General features: G+C 54.0%; 1 long non-coding RNA gene across 3 annotated transcripts; it reads right to left on the reverse strand.

Annotated features, from left to right (window-relative positions):
• Window positions 1-26,105, reverse strand: LOC138849748 (uncharacterized). 3 transcript variants are annotated; one of them, XR_016233443.1, is made up of 3 exons: window positions 25,942-26,099; window positions 10,889-10,961; window positions 1-157 (listed from the first exon to the last, which is right to left on the reverse strand). It is a non-coding gene; the product is annotated as an uncharacterized LOC138849748 (long non-coding RNA). The 3 variants fall into 3 exon arrangements; XR_011388876.2 differs by lacking the exon at window positions 25,942-26,099 and adding an exon at window positions 11,412-11,619; XR_016233444.1 differs by lacking the exon at window positions 10,889-10,961 and having other exon boundaries at window positions 25,942-26,105.
• Between the last annotated feature and the right edge of the window lie 1,173 nt (window positions 26,106-27,278).

Consider the following 27,278-nt stretch of genomic DNA (forward strand, 5'->3'; position numbering starts at 1 on the left):
GTTTACACAATAGACATTTATTTCTCATGGTTCAGGAGGCTGGGAAGTCCAAGTTCAAGGTCCTGGCGGCCAATTTGGTTCCTAGGGAAGGCTCTCTTCTCTTCCTTGCTCCTGTTCAGCCTCCTTGCTCTGTGCTCTCACAGCCTTTCTTCCACGCCTGCCGGTGGAGAGAGGGACACAGCAATCTCACTGGCACCTTCTAACACAGGGGCCCCACCCCCATGGCCTCGTCTAAACCCAGTGGCCCCTCAAAGGCCTCCTCTCCAACACCAGCTGGCTGCGATGGGGGCTCCAGCATGTGGGTTTGAGGCAACACACGCAGTCACAGGCAGTGGCCAAGAGGGAAGACATTGGCACTGCTACGTTAGGGAGATCCTTCTCCTGTCAAGTACAGCAACCAGAAGAGAAGGGGAGAGGAGAGTTTCGCTGGCCAGGGAGACCCTCCACACCAGAGCGCAGGTCCAGACTCTTGCAGGGGGCTGCACCCCCAGGCGACTTTGTTCTGAGTTGGCTCCGCAGGCTCTCGCTCTCCCACCCAGTTTTGGATCCTGAGTTCTGACTCCCTTGGGTCCTTGCTTAGGTTGTCCCCTCCATGGTTATATACACCTTTCCCACATTGTGCATTTGCAACAATCAGATGCTGGAGAAATCAAATGCCAGGCATGTGTCAGTCTCTGGGCTGGACAGTCCAGCTGGGAACCAAGCAGAACCAATCTGACCACTGCCCAAACCAAGCACTCCCCACACAGTAACCTCTGGCTTGTGGTATTGAAAAGAGAGGCTCCCTGAACCTGCTGGAAGGATCCTCTTAGCCCCAGGCACACACACACACACACACACGCACACGCACACACACACACAGCAGCAAGCCGGGGCACTTCTGCAGCGAGAGGCAGGAGGCAGGGAGGAGAGAGGCTCCCAACAGGCTCAGAGTGTCAGAGCTGGAAGGAAGCCCAGAGACCTCCCGGGCACGCCTTGATGCACAGATGGGGAAACTGAGGCCATGGTAAGGGAAAGAAAAGTGGGCGCCAAAGCCCTGGTTCCGTCGGCGCAGCCACTGTGTGGCTGTGGACAGGTGGCTTCCCCTCTGCGTTCCCCAAGTCTTGCTTGTTCCAGGATGCTAGAATGCTGCAGAAGCATCTTGCTTAAGGAGCCCTGGCCCAACCACCGTCAGCCTCCTGGGACTTCCTTGTCTGACTGCCCCTCCAGGCCTCCCCCTTGGCCAGGCCCTGGGGACGGATGGCAGAGGGTGCGGGAGTCGGGGGAGGGGAGAGGGAGGAAGAGTAGGGGAGGAGTGGCTGTCACCCAAGGGAGGGGCACCAGGGAAGGGAAACTGAGTGTGTCCCTGGCTTGCCCCAGCCTGTCCCCTGCATCCGGGGAAGGGTGAGAGTGACTGTCAGCTGGGGAAGAGGGGGGCTGGGGCAGGCTGGGGAGGGGCAGGGAACCCCCGTCTAGACTTGTCGGGGCAGCTGTTTCCGGCTGCTGAAAGGACGGCAATGGCTGACGCCAACCCCCAAATCTGGGCTCTTCTCACCTCCCCAACCCAGGCACACCCAGGGGCCCACCTGAGGGACAGGCAAAAGCCAGGGAGATAGGGTAACGGTGAGCGATACCCCAAGGACAGGATTGGCAGGGAGGGCTCCTCTAATCTTTCTTACTCACAGAGAGGCGGAAGGTGGGCTAAGCCAGTACCGGGAGACAGGATGGGGAAGAGGTACAAGGGCCACAATCCCTCTTCTCCCACCCACATACTCAGGCACAGCAGGGAGGAGTGGCTTGTTCTTTTATTATTATTATTATTATTAATGTATTTGAAAGGCAGAATTACAGAGAGAGAGTGAAAAACAGAGATAGAGAGCCTCTTCCATCCACTGGTTCACTCCCACAATGGCCACAACAGCCAGGGGCTAGGCCAGGCCGAAGCCAGGAGCTTCTTCTGGGTCTCCCACGCGGGTGCAGGCGCCCAAGCACTTGAGCCCTCTTCCACTGCCTTCCCAGCGTGTTAGCAGGGAGCTGGATCAGAAACAGAGCAGCCAGGACTTGAAACCAGCTCTCATATGGGATGCTGGCACTGCAGGCAGCGGCTTAACCCCCTGTGCCGCGCGGATGAACACCCATTTTGCATTCTGTCTAGCTCCCTGCCTTTTCCAGGCCCACATCACGATCACTAACATTTCCTGAGCGTGTTCTGCGTGCCTCCCAAACCCTTGGGCATGTGACCGAATGACTCCTCACCAAGGACCTGATCGTAGCTGCTCTGAGCAGTAGACGAGCTCCTACCCATCTTACCCGTGAGTGAAGAGGGGCCCAGAGTGGTTAAGAAACTTGCCAGTGCCCACACAGTGGTCAGAAGCAGTGTGGAGATGTGAACCCCGTCTCCAGGGCCTGAGGTCCTAACCACGATACTGCACTGCCTTGTGGGGCCCATCGCAGGCTGGAGGAGGCACAGGGCCGACTTGGAGAGACACAGCAAGCTTTCACCCTGACACGCCCAGGGACCGAGCCCTCGGGAAAGGGGTCCTAGAGGCCGGTGGCTGGGGGGAGCTGGAGGAGGCTTCCAGGGTCATAAATACTGGAACTGAAATGGAAGATTTTTTTTCCTAGGTTGGGTCATTTTGTTTTTACTTTTTTTTTTTGCTATGATAAAATAAGCATAATATAAAATGTACCATTTTCACCAACTACATAATTCAGGGACGGTTTTTAATTTTGATGATGTCCAATTTATCTCCTGTTCTCTTCTAGCCTGTGGCTTTGGTGTTATACTAAAGAAACTACTGCCAAGCCCAAGGTCTTGAAGATTTTTTTCCCCTATGTTTTCTTCTAAGAGTTTTCAAGTTTTAGTTCTGAAAGTCTGGCCTATGTTCTATTTCAAGGTAATTTTTATGTGTAATAGAAAGTAAGGGAATCTGTCATCCGCAGAGAGCCTTTTCCTTCCTCACTTCCAATGTCAATGCCTTCCTTTCTTTTTCTTGCCTCGCTGCTGCGGCTGGAACTCCCGTTACCGCGTTGAACAGCCGTGACAAAGCAGGCGTCCCTCTCGTGTTCCTGACTTTGGTGGGGAAGTTTTCAGTCGTTCACCGATCAGCACAATGTTAGCTGTGGACCCTTCGTGTGCGACCCTCTCATAGAGGAAATTGCCTGATAGTCCTAGTTTATTGGGTGTTTTTCTTGTGTAGCTTTCCCTGTGCTGTCGAATGTTCCTTCTACACTACTGAGACAATAATAGTGTGGAGGATTTCCCTTCCTTCTAGGAACTGGAGTATTGCACTGACTGATCTTTGCATTCCAGGCATGGATCCCACTTGACCATAGCATACAGCACTTAAATATGTGGCTGAATTTTGTTCTGCCAATTTTCTGCTGGGAATGCGCATGAGGCATACTGGCTCGTGGTTTTCTTTTCTTGTGATGTCTTTATCTTGAGTATCAGCATAATGCTGGCATCACAGATTGAGTTTGAAATGGTTCCTCCTTTTACACAGCTTGCAAGAGTTCAAGAGGTGTTGCTATTAATTCTTCTTTGCATGTTTGGTAGAACTCACCAGTGGAGCCATCTGGTCCTAGAATTTTCTTTGTTGTGAGATTTTATTCTGGTTCAATTTTTTTTTTAAGATTTATTTACTTTTTTTAAAAGATTGATTTATTTATTTGAAAATCAGAGTTACACAGAGAGAAGAGAGGCAGAGAGAGAGAGAGAGAGAGAGAGAGAGAGGTCTTCCATCTGATGGTTCACTCCCCAGTTGGCCACACAGCCAGAGCTGCGCTGATCCAAAGCCAGGCCAGGGTCTCCCATGCGGGTGCAGGGGCCTAAGGACTTGGGCCATCTTCTACTGCTTTCCCAGGCCACAGCAGAGAGCTGGATCGGAAGTGGAGCAGGCTGTACTTGAACCAGCGCCCATATGGGATGCCAGCGCTTCAGGCCAGGGCATTAACCCACAGAGCCACAGTGCCGGCCGATTTATTTACTTTTAATTGAAAGAGTTACAGAGAGAGAGATCCCCTATCCACTGGTTCAGTCCCCAAATGGCCACAACAGTTGTGGCTGGGCCACATTAGAGTTGGAACTCTATCAGGGTTTCCCACGGGGGTTCCAGGGTCCAAGGAGCTGAACAGTCTTCCACTGTTTTTCTAGGCAGATTAGCGGGGAGCTGGATGGAAAGTGGAGCAGCTGGGGTTGGAACTAGCGCTCACGTGGGATGCCAGCATCACAGGTGACAGCCCAACCCATAGCACCATAGCCCCCTCTGGTTCCATCTTTTGACTTGTAATAGATTTACTTCTTCTTTTCAAGTTGTTTTTGGTAGTTTGTGTGTTTCTAGGAAATTGTTTCATCTAGGTTACTATATGAGATGACCTCAAAAAGTTGTGGAAAATGGAATTAAAAGATAAGTTCAATAATTTGGGAGGATCAAAAAGTTTTTCAATCAGTGCATAGCTTTTTCATAATATGCATTTTCCGTGAACTTTTTGAAGCCCTCTTATCTTCTCTTGTGAGCCTTTTTATTTCTGGAAAATCAGCAGTAGTGTAGACTTTTACTTCTGGTTTTAGTAACTTGGTTCTTCTCTCTTTTACTCAATCCTGGCAAAGATTTGTCAATTTTGTTGGTCTTCTCAATGAACTGACTTTTGGTTTTATCTTCTGTTCTTGATTTCATGCATCTTTACTCGAATCTTCACTATTTCTTTCCTTCTGTTAGCTTTGGAGTTGGTTCAATTTTTTTTCCTACTTACTTAAGGTACGCACTTTGATCACTAATTTTAGATTTTCCTTTATTAATATAGGTATTTATAGCTATAAATTTCTCTCTAAATGATGTTTTCAGTGCAACCCTTAAGTTTTAGTATGTTGTGTTCTTATTTTCATTTGTCTCAAAATATTTTCTAATTTCTTTGTGATTTATTCTTTGGGCCATTAGTTAAGAATGTGTTGTTTGAATTCTATGTATTTATAAATTTTTCAATTTTCTTTCTGTTATTGATTTTTAATTTTATTCCACTGTAGTTATAAAACATTTCAATCTTTTGAAACTCAAGATCTATCTTTTGGCCTCACGTACGGTCTACCTTGGAGAAGAACGTGTTGTGGGGTGGACTGTGTGTGCCTGTTGGATCTTTCTATTTCCATATTGACTTTCTGCCTGATTGTTCTATCTGTTATTGAAGTCTCCAACCATGGGATAAAACTGTCTATTTCTCCCTTTGTGTCCATTTTTGCTTCATATATTTGGGGATTTGTTTCAGGTGCATTTACATTTATTACTGTTTTATCTTCTTGCTGAATCAAGCCTGCAATCAGTATCTGACACCCTTCTTCCTTTCTTACAAGCCTTTGGACTCCAAGTCTATTTTGTCTGACAGCATTATTGCCACCCAGCTCTCTTTTGCATGTTGTCTGTGTTGGATATCCTTTTCCATCCTTTTACTTTCAGTCTCTTTATGCTCTTAATTATAAACTGAGTCTCTAAGAGATGGTATTAAAAAAAAAAAATCCCATCTACTGATCTCCGCCTTTCAATAGGTCAGTATAATTCATTTACATTTAATGTGGTTATGACAAAAAATTTATTTCTTCCACTTAGTTATTTGTTTTTCTGTGTTTTTATGTTTTTGGCTCTCCGATTTCTCCATTCTGCCCTTTTTTAAAGATTTACTTATTTATTGAAAGTCAGAGTTACAGAGAGGGAGAGAAGGGAAGACAAAGAGAGATGGATCTTCCATCCACTGGTTCACTCCCCGAGATGGCCACAATGGCCAAGGCTGGACCAGACCAAAGCCATGAGCCATGGGCTTCTTCCAGGTCTCCCATGTGTATGTTTGGGGTCCAAACACTTGGGTCATCATGCTCTGTTTTTCTCAGAGCGGGGGAGCTAGACATGAACCAGTGCCTGTATGGTATGCAGGCATCACAGGCAGCGGCTTAACCCTCTAGGCCACACTGTTGGCCCCTTTGTCTCTTTTTTTTAAAAGCTGGAATTTTTTTAGCATATCCTTTTTTTGTATATTTTAACTTATGTTCTCAGTGGTTACCTTGTGTTTCCATTTAACATCTTAAATGTGCAACAACCTACTTTTAATAGTAGCAACTCAGCTGCAGTGCAAACATTCAACTCTTTACACACCATCCCCTCCCCTTTCAAACGTGACTGCTACAGATGGCATCTTTGCTCATTGTGTGCCCATTAACAACGATTTATCATAATGATTGCTTCGTGTACCTGCCTTTTAAATAAAATAATGACCTTGGACATGGAAAAGTTTCAGAGAAAGAGGTGCAAGGTATGGTGAGTCCTCAGAGGAAGGCCACTATGGGTGGGGACTGAGGGGACAGAGAGCCTCGGGACAGTAAACATTGTGAAATAGTACCGAGGCTTCTATTTTTTTTAAGGTTTATTTGAAAGACAGAGGTACAGAGAGATAGGTCGAGAGAGAGAGAGAGAGAGAGAGAGAGAGAGAAGGAGAGGGAGATCTTCCATCTGCTGGTTCACTCTCCAGATGGCCACAATGGCTGGAGCTGAACCAATCCAAAGCCAGGAGCCAAGAGCTTCTTCCAGGTCTCCCTTGCAGGTTTAGGAGCCCATGCACTTGGGTCATCTTCTACTGCTTTCCCAATCACATCAGCAGGCAGATGGATTAGAAGTGGGGCAGTCGGGACTCAAACAGGTTCCCATAGGGGATGCCAGTGCTGCATGCTAGTGCTTTAACCTGCTGCCATGGCGCCAGCCTCCTAGTATTGAGTTTTGAAGAGCAAAAAAAAAAAATATCACTACATAAAACTGCCTACTCACAGGAAAAGATGCCCAAAATGTTTCATTTAGGGTAAAGAGTAGTTTACCAACTACACAAATGATCTCATTTTTGTAAAAGCAAGTATATTTATACATATTTAACTATAAATGTGTATATGTGCATAGAAAAACAGTCACAATTGTAACCACAGTACTTTGCTGGTGGTTATCTCCAGACATTGAAACCGTGAGAAAGAGAACCGCTTTCCTCTCTTGCTTAGTGCATTCTATATTGTTTGAGCTATTTACGACACCATGCATCACTTTTTATAACTGGGAGACGCAATCATGCTGGTTTTGTTCTGAAAGGTAAAATGAATGAGTAGGCACTCCACTGTGGAGACAAAGTTGGGAAAGGGAGGGAGCAGCACAGGGCAAGCCATGCCTGGTTATAGGAACCGAGTGGTGGGCGTGCATTGGCGGTGGCTGGAGAGAGGGGCTTCCAGGGGCCAGATTTCCAAGGCTTTTCATTGCATAGGAGTTTGCAGTCAGTTGGAGGCACCAGGACTGAAGGGGAACATGTTTGGATCCATGCATTAAACATGTTTCCCCAGGGTCTCCAGGCTGTGGTTCAGCCTGGCATAGTAACAGCAGGAGGCTGGACCTAGAGATGATCCCAACCACGACAAAGATGCTGGTGATTCACAGTGGTGATGAGGAAAACCCCAGCAAACGTGGCCTGTGGCCATGCGCAGCCTCCTAAGCCTCTGCCTTCCGCCTCCCAGTGCGTCTTAACGTGTGTTCCCAGGAAGCTCGTGCCCAGAGACAGGGGCAGTGCTGCTCTCCCCTGAGCAGAGCCCGAGTGCATGAGTTTGTCTTCGGTTACTAATAACAAAAGGCTGTGCGTGACAGAGGCGAGTTTCTTTGGCTCACAGTTCTGGTCCAAGGTCAAGGAACCTCACCTGGTGACGGTAAACTTGATGGCAGAGCCCCAACATGGCACAGGGCATCACGTGGCGAGTGACAGGGAGCAGGTGTGTGAATGTGTGGCCTCTGGTCTCTCTGTACATATGACAAAGCCATTGGGGTCCCAGGATGAGGGCTCCACCCTAACGACCTCACCTAACCCCACTCAGCTCTCAGAGAACCCATCTGCAAATGCCAGAATGGGGTTAAGCTCCATTTCATTAGGTTTCTCCTTAAATTAAGTTTTCTATGCAGCTGCTTGTGCCCAAAAAAATATGAGCTTTTATTACCTTTCATAATGGCAATTAGTGTCTGTTCAGTGCCCACACAGAACACCTGGAAAAATGAATGCCCCGTCCTCACTTCTTGGATCCTAACTCGTGGGGAAAAGGCCCAGGCTAGGACCTGTGTTCCTGGCTTGATTCTCTAGGGCCCGGGGCCCTTTAAAGGCCCTTTTCACCCACTTCTGTAACCTGGGCCCTAACTTGTTCTTCATTCCTTCAACAAACAGTTTTCAAATCCTGGTGTGGGCTGGTGCTAAAAGCTGGGACTGCAAAGAAAATGACGCCTGCAGGAACTAACAGTGAGACTGACTCAGTTCACTCACTCACTCACTTATTCACCAGACACCTGCTGCGAGCCTCCCCTGGGCCACATACCCACACTCTATTTCTGTCTCCTTCAGCCTTTGGACAAGACGCAATTGTTCAAGGAGTCATTTCCCGTGGGTTGCTCAGTTTCCGATCTTTTTCTCATCCTTTTCCCCGCTATGCTCTGTGCCCACGCACAAAATCACACAGAGAAACCAAAACAGAGATCCAGGAAGGATAGTCTTTCTTGCATCTCCTGGGACTGAAGACCTCCTACTGGTTCCCAAAGTCTGGAAGGGAGAGCTCCTGTAACTGAATCTTCTCTCATCCATCCATCCATCCATCATCCATCCATCCATCCAGCATCTATCATCCATCCAGCCATCATCCAGCCATCTACCCAGCATCTATCTACCTAGCATCTGTCCATCATCCACCCATCCATTCATCCATGCAGCCAGCCACTTACTGAGCACTGTGGCTGAGCCAGGCCCTGTGCTAGGCAGTGGAAGGTAATGCAAATGAATAGTCACAGAGTTCACCCTCAGGGAGTCTCCACCCAGTGAGTCCCTGGCTCATTCTTCCCACAAATACCAGTTGGGCATCTGTAAAACACTCACTCCTAGAGGCTTTGGGAACGTGAACAATAACAGTGATGTCCTTCCCTTCTGGAGTCATCTGTCTCAGGGGCTGTGTCTCGTGGTGTCCGTGAGACAGACAACAGGCAGGCAAACACACAAATAGAGAGCCGTTTTCAAGGCCAAGGCTCTGAAGAAAAGAAAAGCAGGATTGGGCGAGTCGCCAGGGTTAGAGGACTCGAGCTGCCAGACTCGAGCCCTTCTCTGGGCTCACAGAAAGCATCTCATCGACCCACGCTGCGAGGAGGAAAGGAGTTAACACGCACGAAGACTGGCATGCAGCGAGCGCTATCTACGGGTCCTCAACTGATATTTCTAGGTCGATGCCTAAGCGGATCACCGAAACACTGGGCAGTGAGTGCAGGCTAAAGCAAGAAAGAGGCAGTGCATCCCGCAGAGCCAAGTGCAGCCTGGGCACGGAAGAAGATGGGGAAGCTGGACACAGACGCCCTCCCTCCCCTCACCTGGCCCTGCAGCCCTGGCACCCCCTGGCTGCCCCTGAGGAAGTGGGCAGAAGAAACAGGCAAGCCTCATCTCTCCTCAAGACAAGAGGGGAGGAAGGGGAGACGCTGCGGCCACTGAGTCACCCTCATCAGGCCCCAGCACTGGCAGGGCAGCACCTGCGTTCCCTGCTCACCTCCTTCAGGGCCCCACTGATGTCCAGAGTGCCTGCTGCCCCATTCCACCATGGAGGCGCTGCGGGTCGGGGGAGGGCAACTGCCAGTCATGGAGTCCCCTCCTGGACCCCAAGTGCAGATCATTCTCTGCCACCGGGCTCAGAGACGGCTGCAGGGCTGGGTGGGGGGCGGGGGTTAGAGCCTGGGCTGGCTGCTGTCTTTTCCTGACTCCCCTCTGCTTCTCCTCCACCAGGGCTGTGCAGGAAAGCCCAGCTGGCCGGGAGGGCAGCCTGCAGGACGCGCAGAGATAGATGTGGCTGTGCAGAATGACCTGGACTTGAAGCAAGGGCTCTAGGACAGCTGGAACAGGGCGGGAGGGGCTTCCAGCCAGGAAGAGCTGGAACCACAGAGAGGAAGCCTGCCACCCCTCCCCCCACCCCATCACAACAGGCACCCTAGCAAACAGGATGAGCATGGGTAAGACCCCACTCTCCATCCCGACCACCCCTCCAGCATCACCTGGCAAGACCGCCCCATTCCCAGCCCTATGCCCACAGGGATCAGGATGTGGGCAGCTGGGACAGACGAGCCCTGACATAGACAGATCTGCGACCCCCGTGCCCGGCCTCCGCAGCCACAAGCCAAATCCGCCTTGTGGTTTGGGCATGTGCCAAGCGCCTACACCCCAGCTCACGGGACCACAACTTCCCTGTTGCATCAGGTTACAGAGCGCGTGCACGTGCCTGGAGCCGGTTACACAACTGCGGTGCGCGCGCACAGCACCCACACACCCCGGGTGGCCCGAGAGAGGAAACCACAGCCTTGCTTGGAGGGCACAGGCCCCTCTTTGGCCTCCTGGGGGCCAATGAAGAATGGGAAGAGTGCTGGCCAGGAGCCAAACAGGGCCTGCAGGCTCTACCACTGGCTCGCTGTGAAACCCTAGGAAGTCATGTGCCCGCTATGGGACCTCTTTCCCCACCTAGAAGGAAAGACTGAGTGGGTGGTGGTGTAGCAGTTAAGACACTCTTTGGGATGCCTGCACACACACACACCCCACCCCAGGGTGCCTGAGTTCAAGTCCTGGCTCTGCTCCTGACTCCAGCTTCCTGCTAATGCATGCCCTGGGAGGCAGCAGGTGATGGCTCAAGTTACTTGGGTCCCTGCCACCTACATGGGAGACCTGGATTTATTCCTGGTTCCTGGCTTCAGCCTGGCCCAGGCCTGGCTGTTGAAGGCATTTGGGGAGTGAACCAGCCAATGAGAGATCTGTCTGTCTCTCTGCTTTTAAATAAACAATCAATCAGTTAATATCTTAAAAAAAAAAATGAAATGAAAAAAGAAAAGATCACCTTCCATCCTGTGAACCTGCTTCCGTCCATTCCATTCAATAACCTCCAAGCCTCAGCCACATCCTCTTTGGTCCTAGGAGTGTCAACAAGGAAGGCAGCTGCGAATGGCACCAGACAGAGGGTGGGGGTGCACCTGCTAGATGTGGGTGTGCCCGCCATCATGGTCACCCCCCTGGCCAGGAAAAGGAAGTAGGATGGTAGCCACAGCTCTTTGGAGGTGGGACTAACTTAGGGAGCAGGAAGTGGGGGAGGCAATTTTCTTCTTTGCACTTTTCCCCACTTTTCTACAACACACGTGTGCGGGAGGGCGTGCTCGTCCCCTTCCCCCTGCTCCAGCCCCCGACCCCAGGACCTTGCCTTATATCAGCAATGAGCTGTGGTAAGAGAGCTCAAATCAGCAGAGGAAACCTGGGCTAGGCCAAGGCCACAGGTCTTCTATGAGCCTTTCCTGGACCACGACCCTGTGAGTGGAGGAGGAGCCCGGGAGAGGCGTTGGGTCTCAGAGCTCTAGAGAGGGACGCACCTCCAAAGACACTTTCTAGGCACTGCTGGGATTCAGGTTCCAGTGAGGCAGGAGCCCAGGCTCACACCCAGCCAGCCAGAGCCTCCTTTGAGGAGAAGCAGCCCAAGCTCAGAGGACACCAAGGGCAGACGCCCCAGGCAGCCACCTCCAGCGGCATGAGTCAAAGCCCAAACTCTGCCCAGAACTGGTCCAAGACCTACATCCTGGTTATGAGGGCAGGTAGGTCTGGGGCGGGCCCTAGGTGGCCCTGCCTCCTGCAGTTCTTCAGTTCTGCAGTGACCCCTGCTGGTTCTGGCCAAAATCACCCCTCCCCTTAGCCTTCCTCCTCTCCAATGGCTGGCCCTCCAGCCTCTTCCCCATCAGCCTCAACCAAGCCCTAACCCAACCCACCCTGACCACACACTACCTCTACTCTCACCTCCTGCCCCACTTGGCATCTGGTGGAGCTTTGATGCAGCCACCCGTCAGCATGAGTTCTGGGCCCATGCTGGGGATGGCATGAAGAAGGGGTCTCATCCAGGGTGTGGCTACCCCCCAGGGAAGCTCAAGACCACCCTACAACTGCCAGCATTGGTGGCCTTTGTCCAGGGACAAGGCTAAACCCTTTATGTAGATCATTCTGTTGCATTCCCTCAGATTTCCAGGAGAGAGGCACTATTCCCATATCAACCCAGTTTTCAGATGAGAAACTGAAGCTCAGAAGCAAAAATGTAGGCAAACAACAAAGTCCCAATTCAAATCCAGGTCTCTGACTGCGGAGCCCACCCATCCCTGCTCTGTGCTATTTTGCAATTCACGCTTCTCTCCCTCCCCCACCCAGCCATGCCCCCCTATAGTGTTCAAGTGCAGTTCTGTCTGCCCAGTCCCCACTGCCCCTTGTCCCCCAGGGCCCTGGTCAGTTGCCAGCCCCTCCACCCTGGTCAGCTAGGACACAGGATCCAGCCCTTCTCTGCTCCATGTGTCGTTTCCCTTCGGGGCAAAGCTGACGGGGTCAGTAAAAATGACAGTAAAAATCACTCCACCTCCCCTATAACCAGCACGGAGGCATGTGATTCAGGCCCAGCTACTGCAAGCCCCAGACCTCCTGGGTGCTCTGATTGGTTCAGGACAAATACATGACCCAAGCGGGCCAATCAGAGCCGACGCCAAGACTTGACAGCAGCGCTGGGAAGGAGAATGGCTCTCCTCTCCAGAGTTGCTAAACAGGTAGGCTCCCTGGCAGCTGCCAAGTGCACTGCCTGAGGAGGTCGCGCTGAGAAGGAAGCCCACATGGGCGGGCAGAGAGCACGCTCTGACATCACCCGAAGCGTGCCCAAGACAGTCACCCTGGCCTCTCTTGTGCCACAGAACCGTAAATGACTTTTTGTCATTGTTTTTGTCCTCGGCAAGTTGGAGTTGGGTTCCTGTCCTTTGAAACAAAGATCTATTGAAGCCTTCCCATGACGGTTAATCATTGTTAGCAGCTGGGCCTCCTTCGGGCCTTTTCCTTCTGTGCTTAGCTAGACGCAGTGGACGTTGTGAAAATAAAAATCGACACCACGGGCCACTCCTTCCTGCAGACACACTTTCTGGCTTGCGTCGGTGAGAACTCTGCTCCGGGTCTGCCCCCTGCGCCTCTAAAGTCCTGACCGTTTCATCTCCCTTTGTCGGCTCCTCTCTGCTTGCAAGTAACAGAAGCCAGCGCTGGCATTCATAAGCAAAAGGAAAAAAAAATGTATTGGAAAAGCACTGAGGAGCCAGTTCAGAGGACCCACCGGGAGGCTGGAGTACCACACCATGGAAGGACCTGGCCGACCTCCCACAGCTGCCTCCGTCCCGGGGCCCAGATGTCAAGATGCCCCCCTCCCCAGAGTCTGCCCAGCTGAGCTTAGGTTGTGTGGCTGCCCCTGGAAGGGAGGGCCTGCTGGAGTGAGTCTCTCTTGAGACTCCCCTTCCAACTCCAGGGTGGGACTGCAGACCACCTCCTTGCCTACCCCACAAGACACAGGACAGGCAACTCCCCAGAAGGGAGCGAGGTGCGGAGGGCTCAAGGTGAGGGTGACAGTCTCCCCGGGTTCTCAGCCTGCGTCTCAGGCTTTCTTCCCACACTTCACTGCTTCCCAGGCCTTCCCATTCCCTCCCATGGTGGCTGCAGCTCCCAACACACCTCTGATTCCCAGTGTAGACGTCCAGCCCAGCCCAGTCTCCTGAGTCCAGTCTCACCAATCCATCAACCCATGAGCCTCTCTCATGGGTCCAAACCGAACTTGTCCTGGCCGCCAAACTTCAGGGTCACTTAGCTCAGCGAATGCAGCCACCACTCAGCTGATCACTGGCAGTCACTCTAGAGTACCACCTGCCTGTGTGGTTTCACACAAGCCAGGCCTCCCCTCAGGCACCCGCCATGTTCACCCAGATAATTCCCCATCCATGTCCCCTTCCTTTTTCATCAAAAGCTGTCCCCATGGCGGCCTCAGATAAAGACAAGGGAGCCAGTGCTGTGGCATGGTGGGTAAAGCCACTGCCTATATCTCCAGCATCCTATATGGGCACCGGTTCAAGTCCCCGCTGGTCCACTTTCAATCCAGCTCACTGCTACTGTACCTGGGAGAAGCATTGGAGGATGGTCCCAGTGTTTAGACCCTTGTACCCAGAAGAGGTTCCAGGCTCCTTGCTTTGGACCAGCCCAGCTCCAGACGTTGCAGCCATTGGAAGATATCTCTCTCTCTCTGTTTCTCTCTCTTTCTCTATCTCTCTTCCTCTTCCTCTCTCTCTCCTTCTCTCAAGAAGCCAGAGGAGGAGGAGAAGAAAAACAAGTTACCCAGAATGCCCTGTGGCTAGGTGAGGTCATGTGACCATGCGCTGGCCAATGGTTTGTAAGAGGAAAAATGTGTCCTTAAAGGAAAGAGCCTGCCCTCTGAGCTCCCTTTTCCTCCTTCCCACTGACGGGACGATGGACAGAATGTCTAGAGCTGGAAACACTATTTTGGAGTGTGCTAGAAGCTGAGTGTTTGACAGTGGTGCAGCAACACCATTAGACAGAGGGGCCTGGATCCCGGATGGCCTTGGCGATGTGCCAGCAGCCCGCGACTGCATTTATGGGAGGGAAATAAATGTCCATCTTGTTTAAACCACAACTATTCTGGGGTTTAGAGTTAATCCTAATTCTAACACACGGTTCTCATCATATGTGCCTCATCTTTGATGCCACCTCCTCAGGGAAGTCTTTGTGGACTACACAGATTTGGACAGGTCCAACTGCGACAAACTTCATAGGATGGCATCCTATGTGCCTCTCCAACGGTTTTGTATCAAAAGTCAATTTTAAATGGAAAACTTGGTTTATGACTTTTTTCTGTACTTGAAGACAATTCCAAGAGGGCAGGAACTGAATCTGTCTTCTTGCTGTTGAATCATCAGAGCCTGGAATAGAGCAGCCACTCAATAAACCTTGTTGGAGAATGAATGAATGAACTTCATTCTTTCTAGATGCTCATTTACTTGTTATTTTCATCTCCTTGAAAGGCAGAGGAAAAGAGAAGAGAGACAGAAACAGGCAGAGATCTTCCAACCACTGGTCCACTCCCCAAATACTTATAATAGCTGGAGTTGGGCCACGCCAAAGCCAGGAGCCCAAAACTCCACCCAGGCCAAAGCAGAGGCCCAAGGACTTAAGCCATCATCCACTGCCTCCTAGGATATATTAGCAGAGAGCTGGAATGGAAGCAGAGTAGCCAGGACTTGAACTTGCACTCCAGTGTAGGACGCAGGTGTCCCAAGCCGTGGCTTAACCCACAACATCCACACCTGAACTTCATATTTCCAGTGAGATTGCTGTATCCCCATTTCCCAGCTCTGGCCCTTTTCCATAACACATTAACTCAACCAGAGCCACTGCCCCAGACTCCACTCCTCTAAGGAGTCTGTCACCCACCCACCCCCACCCTGGGAGGACACCTGTCTGTCCTGCTTCTGTGGCTCTGTGCTCCTCTTTTCCTTACAAACTTGGGATCATCCACTTCCCACAGCCAAGCTGGCCTTAACAGGTCCTGGAATTCCAGCTCTGCAAATAGGCTCTTGTCCTGCCAAAAGTCACCTCCAGCAAGGAGGAAGATGCCAGCCACCATCCACCTCCTGCTCAGGCAGCCCACAGAGCCATCAGGAAGACAGGTCCCAGGGTCTACTGTCCCCCGCTCTCACTGCCTGCTTTGGTGGCCCCAGACTTTCTCTGATCTGTGGGCCCTAAGAATCCATCCCAGGCTGGCACTGTGGCATAGAAGGCTAAGCCTCCGTCTACGGTGCTGGAATCCCACAGGGGCGCTGGTTCGAGTCCCGGCTGCTCCTCTTCCAATTCAGCTCTCTGCTATGGCCTGGGAAAGCAGTGGAAGATGGCCCAAGTGCTTGGGCACCTGCACCTGCATGGGAGACCCAGAAGAAGCTCCTGGCTTCAGCCTGGCCCAGCCCTGACTGTTGCAGCCATTCGGGGAGTAAACCAGTGGATGGAAAAAAAAATCTCTCTCTCTCTCTCTCTCTTTCTATCTCTCTCTCTCTCTCCCTCCTTTTCAAATAAATAAAATTTTTAAAAAAGAATCTATCTGAAAGCCCTGGGGCCAAGAGGGGAAGGACTGGGGGCTGCTTGGCTGGGGCTCATCCCTGCTAGGCTGGGACAAAATGTCATCCCCTCTGTCTCCCTGCACCTGGCACAGTGCCTGGCGCACAGCAGGCACTTGACGTGTGTGCTAATGAGAAGACAGGCCATCAGGGGAACAAGGAAGGGCGTGGTGCAGTGAGGAGGATAATCTGAGATGCGTGCTGCATGGTGGGTGCTCTGAGGGGCTGGAAGAGAGAGTGAGCTGGGAGGGGAGTGGGGGCTAATGGTCTGCTCCTATGCCTACTGCCACCTGGAGGTGGTCCATCAGCAGAGGCCAGGACAGGAGGAGATCAGAGTTGGTAGGAACCGGGTCCCAGCAGCACCTCCCCCCGCCCCCGCCCTGCCCACGACCAGGCTGGGACCGGGGAGGAGCGAACACTTTTGGTTGCTGTCTCTGCTCTGGGCCTCTGCCGTCCTCCCTGATGCAACACAATCTAGAGGCAGCTGCCAAGGGGCCACGCAAGAGCTGTGCAGACATGTTGGGGTCATCCGGGCCATTGTCTTCCACCTCCCAGCCTGTCACCCCCACCCCGGCCATTCCCAGGGGCTGGGCTGAGTCCAGGGAGGTTGGACAAACAGGAATACCAGGCTGGGGAAGCAAAACTCCAGAGGTCAGGCTGGAAGGGCCCTCCAGGATCACGGGACTCTGTCCAAGGCCCACATAAGGCACAGGGGGAAACTGAGGCCAGGGCTGGCTCCTAGGCAAAGACCACAAGGCTCCTGGCTCCCACCTCAGGGCTGTGGGCCACCCTAGGCGGCGACCTTGGGGAAGCAGTAGGGGCCTGCAGGTTTGGAGGGGATACACATGACCTGCATCCCACCCTGGAGCAAAACACGCAAGCTCTGGGGCCGGGTAGGCCCCCGCACAGAGCAGAGCTCCCCCTCTCACCAACAGGACAGCCTTTATAAAATGTCTGAACCTAACTGGGCCTCCGTTTTCATGACTATAAAGTACCAGGGCGGGTAACAGCAATCACCCCAACCCGGCAGTGCCATTGTGGGGGAGGCGATGCACAGGACAGCTTAGAAGGGGCCTGATGCGTGGTGAGCATTATTGAGTTCCTCCCAGGTCTTTCCCAAGCTAGCAAGAGGCCTTCCCTTAGGAGTGACGTGGAGGCAGGGGGTGGGGGCGCAGCCACACCCATTTCCCAGGGCACGGATGGGAGCCCAGGCCCCCACCCCAGCTCTCTCACCGGCCACTGCAGCCTCTTGTCCCCGCACTCAGCGGCCCCCCAGCCCCTGCAGTCGCCAGCCTGTCTGCCGGCTCTCACGCCCGATGCAGAGATAAGCACACCCCACGACAGCATTGTTTCCCACTTCCGGGGGCTCAAGTGCCATCCCAGAGGGTGGGATGGACCAGCAGGCCGAGGGGTCTGGGAGGACTGAGAGAGGCAGTTCCCAGAGCTGGCCAGGCCCCCAGTTCTTTAGCAGAGTCAAGCAGCTGCGTGAGAAATGGGAGCACCCTCTCTGCCCCAAGATGGGAGCCTCTGGTCCCCACACTCCCCCAGGTGGCTGTAAGGAGTCGGGAGTCTGGGGGCGTGGAGAGTCAGGCCCCGGGCTTACCTCATCCCGTTCGGTAGAGTCAGCCAGGGGAGAGAGGCCCTATTCCTCCCCCAGCCAGGGCGGACGCACCCCTCCCGCCCTCAACTCTTCCCAGTACTCCCAGTGCAGCTCCTCTTATGACCTCACTGCCATGGACACGCCAGGCAGGTGGCCAGGAGCCAGGGACCCGCCAAAATCTACACCCCCGAGAGACCAGCATGAGCCAGGCGTGGCCGGGATGCTGGAATAACCTCCACCCACCCAGACCCAGGCCCACGAAGACAGCCTGTCCCGTGAAGCATTGACTCCGGCCAGGCCGGCCCAGCCCCCGCTCCACGAGGCCGAACCCAGGACAGTCAGGCCTCTCCTACTGGTCCTGGCCATCAGCCGCCAGCCGGGAGCACTCCCACTCTGCCCTCCCCCGTGGAATTCCGCTCAGCGGTTTCATTTCAAGACCCCTTCCGGGAGCGACCCACCTGCCTCTAACTTTCCACACTGGGGGAAACCTCATGGACATGGACGAGTTGGCCGTGACCGCTATTCTAGTAGATTCGCTCATGGCGATGGTGGCAGTGGAGCAGGTGATTATAGTGCTGGTGACAGTGGAAGTGGTGCTCGACGTGGATATGGTGATGGCGGTTGTGGTGGGATGAGGAGAACGGGAGGGAGAAGTCTCCTCTCTCTCTCTCTCTCTCTCTCTCTCTCTCTCTGAGGCTCAGGAGCATGCGCAGACCATCGGCCCCATCTACTGCAGAGCGTTGTGAGCATTGTGAACAGGGCCCATGCAGGGCCCCCGGCACAAAGGGTCCCCAGAGCCATGCTGGCCACGACGCTGCCCCAGTGTGGTGCTCTCCTCCAGCCAGCCCAGAGGCTGCCGACGGAAGGGAGGTGGACAGAGGCCCTGCGTAGGCAGCAGAGGAGCCTACGTTGGAATCCCACCAAGCGGAGCGATCCTTGGTCCGGGCCTCACCATAAAACAGGAATCCTACTTCTCACGGACAGGGTCACTGTGCGGATTAAGATAAACATCTTTAAGAGTGCTTGGCACGGAATCGTGGCGCAGCTGATGACAGAGAGTGCTCCTTCTGTGCCCCAAGGCTTTCCCACCAAGTCCCCCCTCCCCCTTTTGCCCCACACCTCCTTCCACTCCTTTTCTAGAGCTAGCTAGCGTGAGAAATGACCACAAACTTGGTGGCTTCAAACAACAGGAATGCACGCCCTCACAGCTTGGGAGGTGTCGGCAGGGTCAAGTTCTTGTCCAGCTTCTGGTGGCCCGAGGCACCCCTTGGCTCAGGCTCCAGTCTCTGCTCCCGCGGTCTCAGCGCCTTGCTGGGTTTAGGGCCTACCCTCTCACCTTTAGCTCAACTTTATCTGCAGAGACCCCATGTCCAGTGAAGCTCCCCTTCTCAGCTCGCAGATGGACGTAAATTGGGGGTGGGGGGACACTACATTCTGCCCTCCCCAGTCCCTGAGTGAGCCACAGTGGATGTCCCAGCCCCACCCCCTCACCCCAGCCACACCAGCCCAGAACCCCACCCCCACCCTGCAGCCATGCAGAGTCCCAGGCTTGCCAGGGCCCCCGCTCCCTTGCCCATGTGCGTGCACACACTCTCTCCTCGCTTGGCGGCGAGAAAGGGGGATTCTAGGCTGCAGCCGGAGCCCACAGGGGCCTCTCTGCTCGGAAATGCTTCTTCCTCTCCCCCTGGCAGCTGCTTGGCTTGGCAGGGACCCAGCTGGCAGGCTCAGCAGCCAAGGAGCCCTGGGGGGGCAGGGGGAGGGGATGGTGAGGGGCAGGCAGCTCCCTCTGCAGGCCCGGCCCCGGGAGCTGGGCCAATGGCGGGCTTCCCTGCTGGCCAGCCCCAGCCCCCTCCCCCTTGGTTCTCCTCTTCCCTGGTCTTCTGTCCTCCCCAGCCCACAAAGGGGAATTCTGGAGACCCTCCACTCCCCCGCCCCACCCAAGGAGTAGACGTGCAGTCAGGCAGTCGCGGCCGGCAGAGCAAGAAGCACGCGCAGAGAAGTCAGCAGCCCTGGGACCTGTTGGCGGGGCCTCCAGAGCCTTGGAGAGCACCCTGGGACAGCCTGGCCTCCTCCCAACCCCTGTATGCCCCATCCCTGCTCCTTCCAGCCCCCTGAAGTCTGCCAGGCCCGCATGTCCCCACTAAGGCCCTCCTTCCAGGGCCCGTCTGAGCCCCCAACCTGTTACCCATGTGTCTGAACCAGACCTCCCTAAAGATAAGCAGGACAGAAAGCCCTGTCCTCAGCCCCCAGCAAGTCTTACAACCTCCTCTCACCCATGGGAAGATGGCAAAGAAATAGATGGGGAGGGGCCCGGGGTCTGCATCACAGCCCTGTACTGACTGCCTGTGTGGCCCTGGACCCTGAGCCCTGACTCCTCTTGTAAGAAGCAGTGCTCTGGGTGCTGTGGCGCAGTAGGTTAAGCCTCTGCCTGCGGCACCAGCATCCATATGGGCACCAGTTTGAGTCCCAGCTGCTCCTCTTCCAATCCAGCTCTCTGCTATGGCCTGGGGAAGCAGTAGAAGATGGCCCAAGTTCTTGGGCCCCTGCACCCACATTGGAGACCTGGAAGAACCTCCTGGCTCCTGGTTCCCAACTGGCCCAGCTCCAGCCGTTGCAGCTATTGGGAAAGTGAATCAGCAGATGGAAGACCTCGTGTGTGTGTGTGTGTCTCCCTCTCCCTGTCTGTAACTCTGCCTCTCAAATAAATAAATATTTTTTTAAAAAAAAGTTGCCCCCAGCTGACTGGTGGGGTTGCCGGGGCACAGTTGCCCCACTTCTGGAACAAAGCAGGTGCTCTCTATGACAAAAACATACCATGCCAGGCACTGGGTTCGGCACTTGGCACAGATTATCTCATTTAATCCTAACAAGAGCCTCATGAAATAGAAACCACTTCGTAGCTACAGGAGCTGAGCAGTTTGCCATGGGTCCCTGAGGCGGCGAATGACTGAGCTGGGATTTGATCCCCAAGCCCTGTATTCTAAACGGCCATGCTCTGGTGCCTCTGCCACGAGCAGTGTAGACACGGTAGAGGGTATCAGTATCAACATGAATGTAGTTAGGAGGGCTTGGGCTGAGCACGGGTCACAGAGCACCCTGGGCTGCTGAGGCTCGCCAGGGCCCCCTGCAGGTGCAGCGGGCAATTCGGCAGCTTGCAAGCAGGGCTCAGCCTGAACCCCTTGGCCTTTCTGAAGTCCTGGATGCAAGGGCCAGCCCGCTGCAGCCTCCCAGCCCCAAGACCACTGAAAATGGAGGCTTCCATGGCGCTCGTGCCTTGGCCCATCTGGAAGCTGTTAGCGTCCTCTGCACCCACCCCCAAGCCAGCTGTTTGCAGCAGTCAGTTCTGGGAAGTGCCAGTGGCCCGCTTGCAGGGGGCGAGGGAGGGGGCTGCTCACCACCAGGTCCTGGGCTGGAAGGGAGGTGGGCAGGCAGCAGAGGGTTAATCTGAGTAACCGCAGCTGTCACCCAGAAGAAATGGTCTCCTCCCCCAGGCCTGCAGGCAGCCCGTGGGGTTGAGTAATGAGGAGGGAAGAGAGGGAGGAGGCAGGGGGACACCAAGGAGCGGGGATTGAGCGAATGTTTCTGCTGAAAAAGATCTTCCAAAGGTCATCTGATAGTGTCCATCCCCCTGGTGCCTGGAGGTCACGGTGACCGCGTGGCGCGGCGGGAAGAGGGCAGCTTTGTAGTCCAGCAGAGCTGGGTCACAGGCCCGACTCCATCACGGTTGGTGTGCGTGACCTTGAGCGAGGGCCTTACCCTCTCTGGGCTGAAGCAACCTCATCCGTGCAATGGGAAAAGAGTTTCTCCCTGGCGAGGCTGCCCAGAGGATTCCGGGACATGCGGTCTGGTCTATGCCTCCACACAGCCACTTCCTCATCTCCAAGAACAGCAGCAGGAAGTTGCAAGATGTCTTCCCCTGGCTCCCCTCCCTGGCGTCTCTCAGTCCGCATCCAGCATACCCATCTCGGGCCATCAGGAGCGGCTCCCAAAGCCACACACCTTGTCCAGAGCCTGACTCGCTGCCCACCCCCACTTCTAAACACACTGAGGACCTCCGACCCCAGCGCTGACAGCGCCCGCTGCCTCTGGTTGCTCTCCCCACCCCGGGGTCTGTGGCATTAGGAAGGTTGTTGGACGTCTTTGGGCTCAGTTATCCTGGGAGTGAACTCCAGCGCTGCTACAAAGATACCTCCCCCCCTCCCACCGCTGCTGCCCGTGATCTCCATGGCAACCCCAGAAAGTAAGGTTTGGATCTGGAGACTAACTTTCCCTGCACACCAAACCACATGCTGGGCCTGAGTGAAAGCTGAGAAAATCCCGGATGCTCTACAGGACTGAAAAATGAGCTTGGGGACCAACGTTGTGGCATAGGGGTTAAGCCGCTGCTTGGGTCACTGGCGTGCAGTATCTGCCTGCTCTGCTTCCAATCAGCTCCCTGCTAGTGCACTTCAGAAAGCAGTGGAAGATGGCCCAAGTGCTTGGGCCTCTGCCACCCGTGTGGAGTTCTTGGGTCCTGGCTTTGACCTGGCCCAGCCTCAGCCATTACAACCATCTGGGGAGTGATCCAGCAAATAAAAACTCTTTCTCTCTCTCTCTCTCTCTCTCTCTCTCTCTCTCTCTCTGTCTTGCTCTGCCTTTCAAACAAATAAATAAATCTTGAAAAAGAAAGAAAGGAAGAGAGAGAGAAAAAGAAAGAAAATTGCTATTGATTTTTTAAAGATTTATTTTTATTTATTTGAAAGGCAGAGATAGAGAGAATGGAGAAAGAGAGAGAGAGAGAGAGATCGTCTATTTGCTGGTTCACTCCCCCAATGGCCTCAATGGCCGAGGCTGGGCCAGGCCAAAGCCAGGAGCCAGGAGTTTCCTCCAGGTCACCCACGTGGGTGCAGGGGCCCAAGTGTTTGGGCCATCCTCTGCTGCTTTCCCAGGCATATCAGCAGGGAGCTGGATCAGAAGTGGAGCAGTTGGGACTCGAACCAGCACCCATAGGAATGCCAGCACCACAGGGAGAGGCTTTGTCTTCTACGCCAAGCGCCAGCCCCGGCTCTTGATGTATTTTTTAAAAATGAGGTTTAAGGGAGCCAAGTGTCTGGCCTAGTGACTAAGATGCCTGCATCCCACAACACCTGGCTTCAATTCTCTACTCCACCTCATGGCTCCACCTGCCCACTAATGCAGACCCTGGGAGGCAGCAGCAATAGCTCAAGTTGTCAGGTCCCTGTCTCCCTCAGCGCAGGCCTGGATTGAGTTTCCAGCTCCTGCTTTAGCCCTAGGCGAGTCCTGACCACGGCAGGCATTTGGGGAGTGAACCAGCAGATGGGAGCGTTCTCTCTCATTGTGTATGTGTGTGCAGGTGTCTATCTGTCTCTTTGTCTCTCTGCCTCTCAAATAAATTTTTAAAATTTAATGGACTTTAAAAAAGAAAGAAAGAAAGAAAGAAAGGACTTGGGGCTGCCGCCTGGACTCTGCATCCCAGTTCCTGTCCTGGCTGCTCTACTTTTTTTTTTTTTTTTTTTTTTTTTTTTTTTTTTTTTTTTTTTTTTTTTTTGACAGGTAGAGTTACAGTGAGAGGGAGAGAGAAAGGTCTTCCTTCCGTTGGTTCACTTCCCAAATGGCCACAACAGCCGGAGCTATGCCAATCCAAAGCCAGGAGCCAGGAGCTTCTTTCAGGTCTCCCACGTGGGTGCAGGGGCCATCCTCCACTGCCTTCCCAGGTCATAATAGAGAGCTGGACTGGAAGAGGAGCAGCCAGGACTAGAACCGGCACCCACATGGGATGCCAGCACCACAGGCAGAGGATTAACCTAGTGAGTCATGGCGCTGGCCCCTGCTCTACTTTCGATCCAGCTCCCAGCCAATGAGCTGGGGACCCCTGCCACCCACCCACATGGGAGGCCCGGATGAAGCTCCTAGCTCCTGACTTTGTTCTGGTCCAGCCCTGGCCACTGCCAACAAGTGAAAGATTCTCTCTCTCTCTCTCTCTCTCTCTCTCTCTCTTTCTCTCTCTTTCTCCCCCAACCCCCTATCTGTAATTCAGACTGGTTAGCTTCTCCTACGGGTACTCCTATAAAGGGGCTGTGTTCCCAGGCTACCATGGCCTCCCCTCATCATCAGTGCCGGCACACTCAGAGAACGGCTGCACAGCCCTAGCCCGAGCAGCTGTCCCGGCACCTGCAGCGAGGTGGGCCCACACCCACTTTCACAGGCGTTCCCCTTCCTGTTGCCCTGCGAGTCCCAGTCCCCCTGGAGCAGTGACGTCACATCCCCTGGGCTTCAGGCCTCTGTTCTGAGCCTCTCCTCTCCCGCCCCCCTCACCCACAGCCTTCCAACCCTCCCTTTTTAAAATATAGATAAGCTTATCTTTTAATTGTACTTTACATGAGCTTTAAAAATGTTTATCTATTCATTTTCATTTTTATTAATATTTATTTTATTCATTTTAGCTAAAAGAGAGAGATGTTTCCATCTGCTGGTTCATCCCCCACCCCCCAAATGCCTGCAACACCAGCGCTGGACCAGGCCAAAGCCAGGAGCCAGGAGCTCCATCCTGGTCTCCCACAGGTCCTTAAGGCGTCACCTGCTGCCTCCCAGGGTGCACATTAGTGGGAAGCTGGGTCAGAAGCGTGCAGCAGACGGTACCTGAACCAGGCACTCGGATATGGGATGCAGGCAACGTGAGCCACAGCACAATGCACACCCCCTGCCGACCCCTCTGATGACTGGTCTGTGGGACTCAGTCCACGTTAGTTCTTCGTTATTTTTTTATAAGATTTATTTGTCTATTTGAAAGTCAGAGTTACACAGATAGAGAAGGAGAGGCAGAGAGAGGGAGAGGTCTTCCATCCGCTGGTTCACTCTCCAATTGGCCGCAACGACCAGAGCCGCGCCAATCTGAAGCCAGGAGCTTCTTCCAGGTCTCCCACATGGGTGCAGGGGCCCAAGGACTTGGGCCATCTTCCGCTGCTTTCCCAGGCAATGGCAGAGAGCTGGATCGGAAGTGGAGCAGCCGGACACAAACTGGTGCCCATATGGGATGCTGGGAAGGCAAGCAGTGGCTTTCCCCACTACGCCACAGCGCCGGCCCCTAGTTCTTCATTATTTGTAACCACCACTTGTAGAGGGCTTATTTTATGCCAGGTACTGTGCTAAGTGCTAGCCACACACACACGTAGAGGAACCCTCAAAGTGAGTGCTAATGTGTCAGTCTTCCCAACGAAGAGAGCAAGCCTCACACCCCAGTCCACACCCTGCACTGTCCTGGCCCCCAGGAACAGCACCACTGGCCTTGGGAAGGCCCAGCGGCAGCCCAGCACGAGTGCAAACCACACGCTCAAGGTCACCCTGATCAAAGGACTTCAGAACTGACTCATCAACTGCCTATGTGTCAGCTCCACCTGGGTGCCAACCAGCAGGGTTGCCTGGATCTTGCCTGGAACCCAACCTCTGCTCTTGCTTGTAAACACGCTCCACCTGCAGCTACCCCACCACTGCGAACAGTCACTCCGTACTGCCGACAGCTCAGGCCAGAAATCTTGGCGCCATCTTTGATGCCTCTCCCGTGCCTCTCATCTTCAATCATCAGGAAATCTTGTTAGCTCAGCCTGCACAATACATCCAGAACCCGTTCCTCCTAATCACCTCCACTGCCTACACCGCAAACATCACCTCCAGTGGTGAGGACGGGATGGGGGTGGGGGGCACTTCAACTTCACGCCAACAATACTCACAGCACATAGGAAGTACAGGGGGACCAGCTCCGCTTCGCCCTTACAATAGGGTTCACTTTGGAAAACACCTTCCCACCCGTGTCTCCCGAGACCCTCACCCCCCCAACACTGCACCCCGTCCTCCCTTCCTCCTTCCCTCCCTCCCTTCCTTCACTCCTTCTTCCTTTTTCCCAAAACACTTGCAAAGCAACTGCTCCATTCATAACACAGCTGTGTGCGAGTTGCAGGGTCCCCAACACAGCTTCAGAGTCCCAGGAGACTTCAGGCTGCAGCCCTGGTTTCAGTAAGGAGACCAAGCTGTTAGAGAAGGAGCCAGGTAAGCCGCGGGCCTCAAGAGCAGGTAGGCTGGAAGACACGGGCAGCTCCAGGAAGGAGATCTTTAGAAAAAAGGGGTGTGGGGTGGGGAGCTAATTTCAGACGTTCCAAGGTGCAAAGCAGGAAGGAAACGCGTGCCAAGTGGAACGGCTGGAACAAGGGTCTAGCAAGGGTGAAGGACCTCAGCGTGAAAGACGTCGGTGTGGTTGGGGTGGCAGAAATGAGTGACAAGGTCGACAGTTGGACCTCACAGCTGGATGTGCGGCGGGGACAACAAGCAGTTCAGTAAGGCACCTACCGTGGGCGCGTGCAGACCTGGGTTCAAGTCCCGCCCCTGCCTTTGGAGTGAGTCACTTTGTCTCTGCCTCTGACCTAGAGAAGATAATCCCCACCTCACAGAGTGCTCGAGAGGATTAAAGCAGAGGGTGTCCATGAAAACCTCCCAGCAGACTTCAGAGGCGCTTCTGAAAAATGTTTATTGAATCTGAGAAAATGAATCTGTGGGTGTGGACGCTCCTTCAAGTGGGTTAGTCACGGAAGGAGGGGAACATTGCACAATGGCCAGCGAGGGCAGAGCAGGGTCAAGGGCGGCCGTGTCTAAGCTGGGGGAGACCTGGGGGTGTTGGAGAGCTAGGCGCTGCCAAGTGGCGTGGGAAATGCTCTCCGCGTGACGCTTGCACAGCAAGAAGGCCCAAAATCCTCGCCGGGGACACTGCTGGGTGAGTCGCGTGCTGTGTGAATTATATCTCAACAAAACTGCTGCCCACAAAAGACGGCCTGGAGAGAGCATCGTAAGCTACTTTGGAAGAGGGGGACTTGGGCAAGGCCCTGCAGGAGAACCAAGGAGCAGGTCACATTCTGCTGGGACAGAACGCCACCTGGGGGACACTCCGTGGGCCCACGGGCTTGAATGAGCACGTACTAAGTGCCAGGCTCTGTGCCAGGCTCTGGGCGGGCCCAACAAGCTCAGGGCCCTGGGAGGGTTCACAGTATGGCGAGAGCACAGGCAGGCAGGAGCAGAGAGGGGCCGGCTGCCTGCTCCCACGGCCTCCTGTGGGGCAGGGCAGACTCCCCAGCCTATGCTATGACAGGGGTGGAGGGGCAGCAAAAAGGCGAAACTGGGCCAGTGTTGGAGATGCCCCATGGAAGAACCAGCACCAGGGTTCTGAGGCCGTGACTTGCACCCCAGTCTCTGACCCAGGACCCCTGTAGGCACCGAGAGTCCTCACCCCCTACACAGCTCTAACCTGCGTGAGCTTTTCTTAGCTTTCCTGAGCAAACGCCCACCCAAACTCTGTGGGCTTGCTTCTCTGGAAAAGCGAGCTACTGGTGATGGGTAAGCAGAGAGAGACCTGGTGGGGCTGGAGACAGGAAGCTGGTGCAGACCACAGAAAAGCCACCACGTGGACGAACCACAGCCAGAGAGAGCACTGGGAGCCGGGTTCCTGTCCTGAGCCAAGGGTAGCGCTCTGTGAGACACACCCCAGACCAGCCTGCAATGTCGCATTCTCAGCACCTCACAGGCGACAGGCCGCCCCCACCACCACCCAGAACTGGTCACAGCCGCACTTCACCCCAGCAGAGCCACGCCCCTGCCCACCCGCACACTCCCTGAGTCTATGTGGCAAACCGAGC

Source organism: Oryctolagus cuniculus, chromosome 5 (assembly GCF_051225735.1).
Source record: "Oryctolagus cuniculus isolate XC-2025 breed Fujian yellow rabbit chromosome 5, ASM5122573v1, whole genome shotgun sequence".
NCBI lineage: Eukaryota > Metazoa > Chordata > Mammalia > Lagomorpha > Leporidae > Oryctolagus > Oryctolagus cuniculus.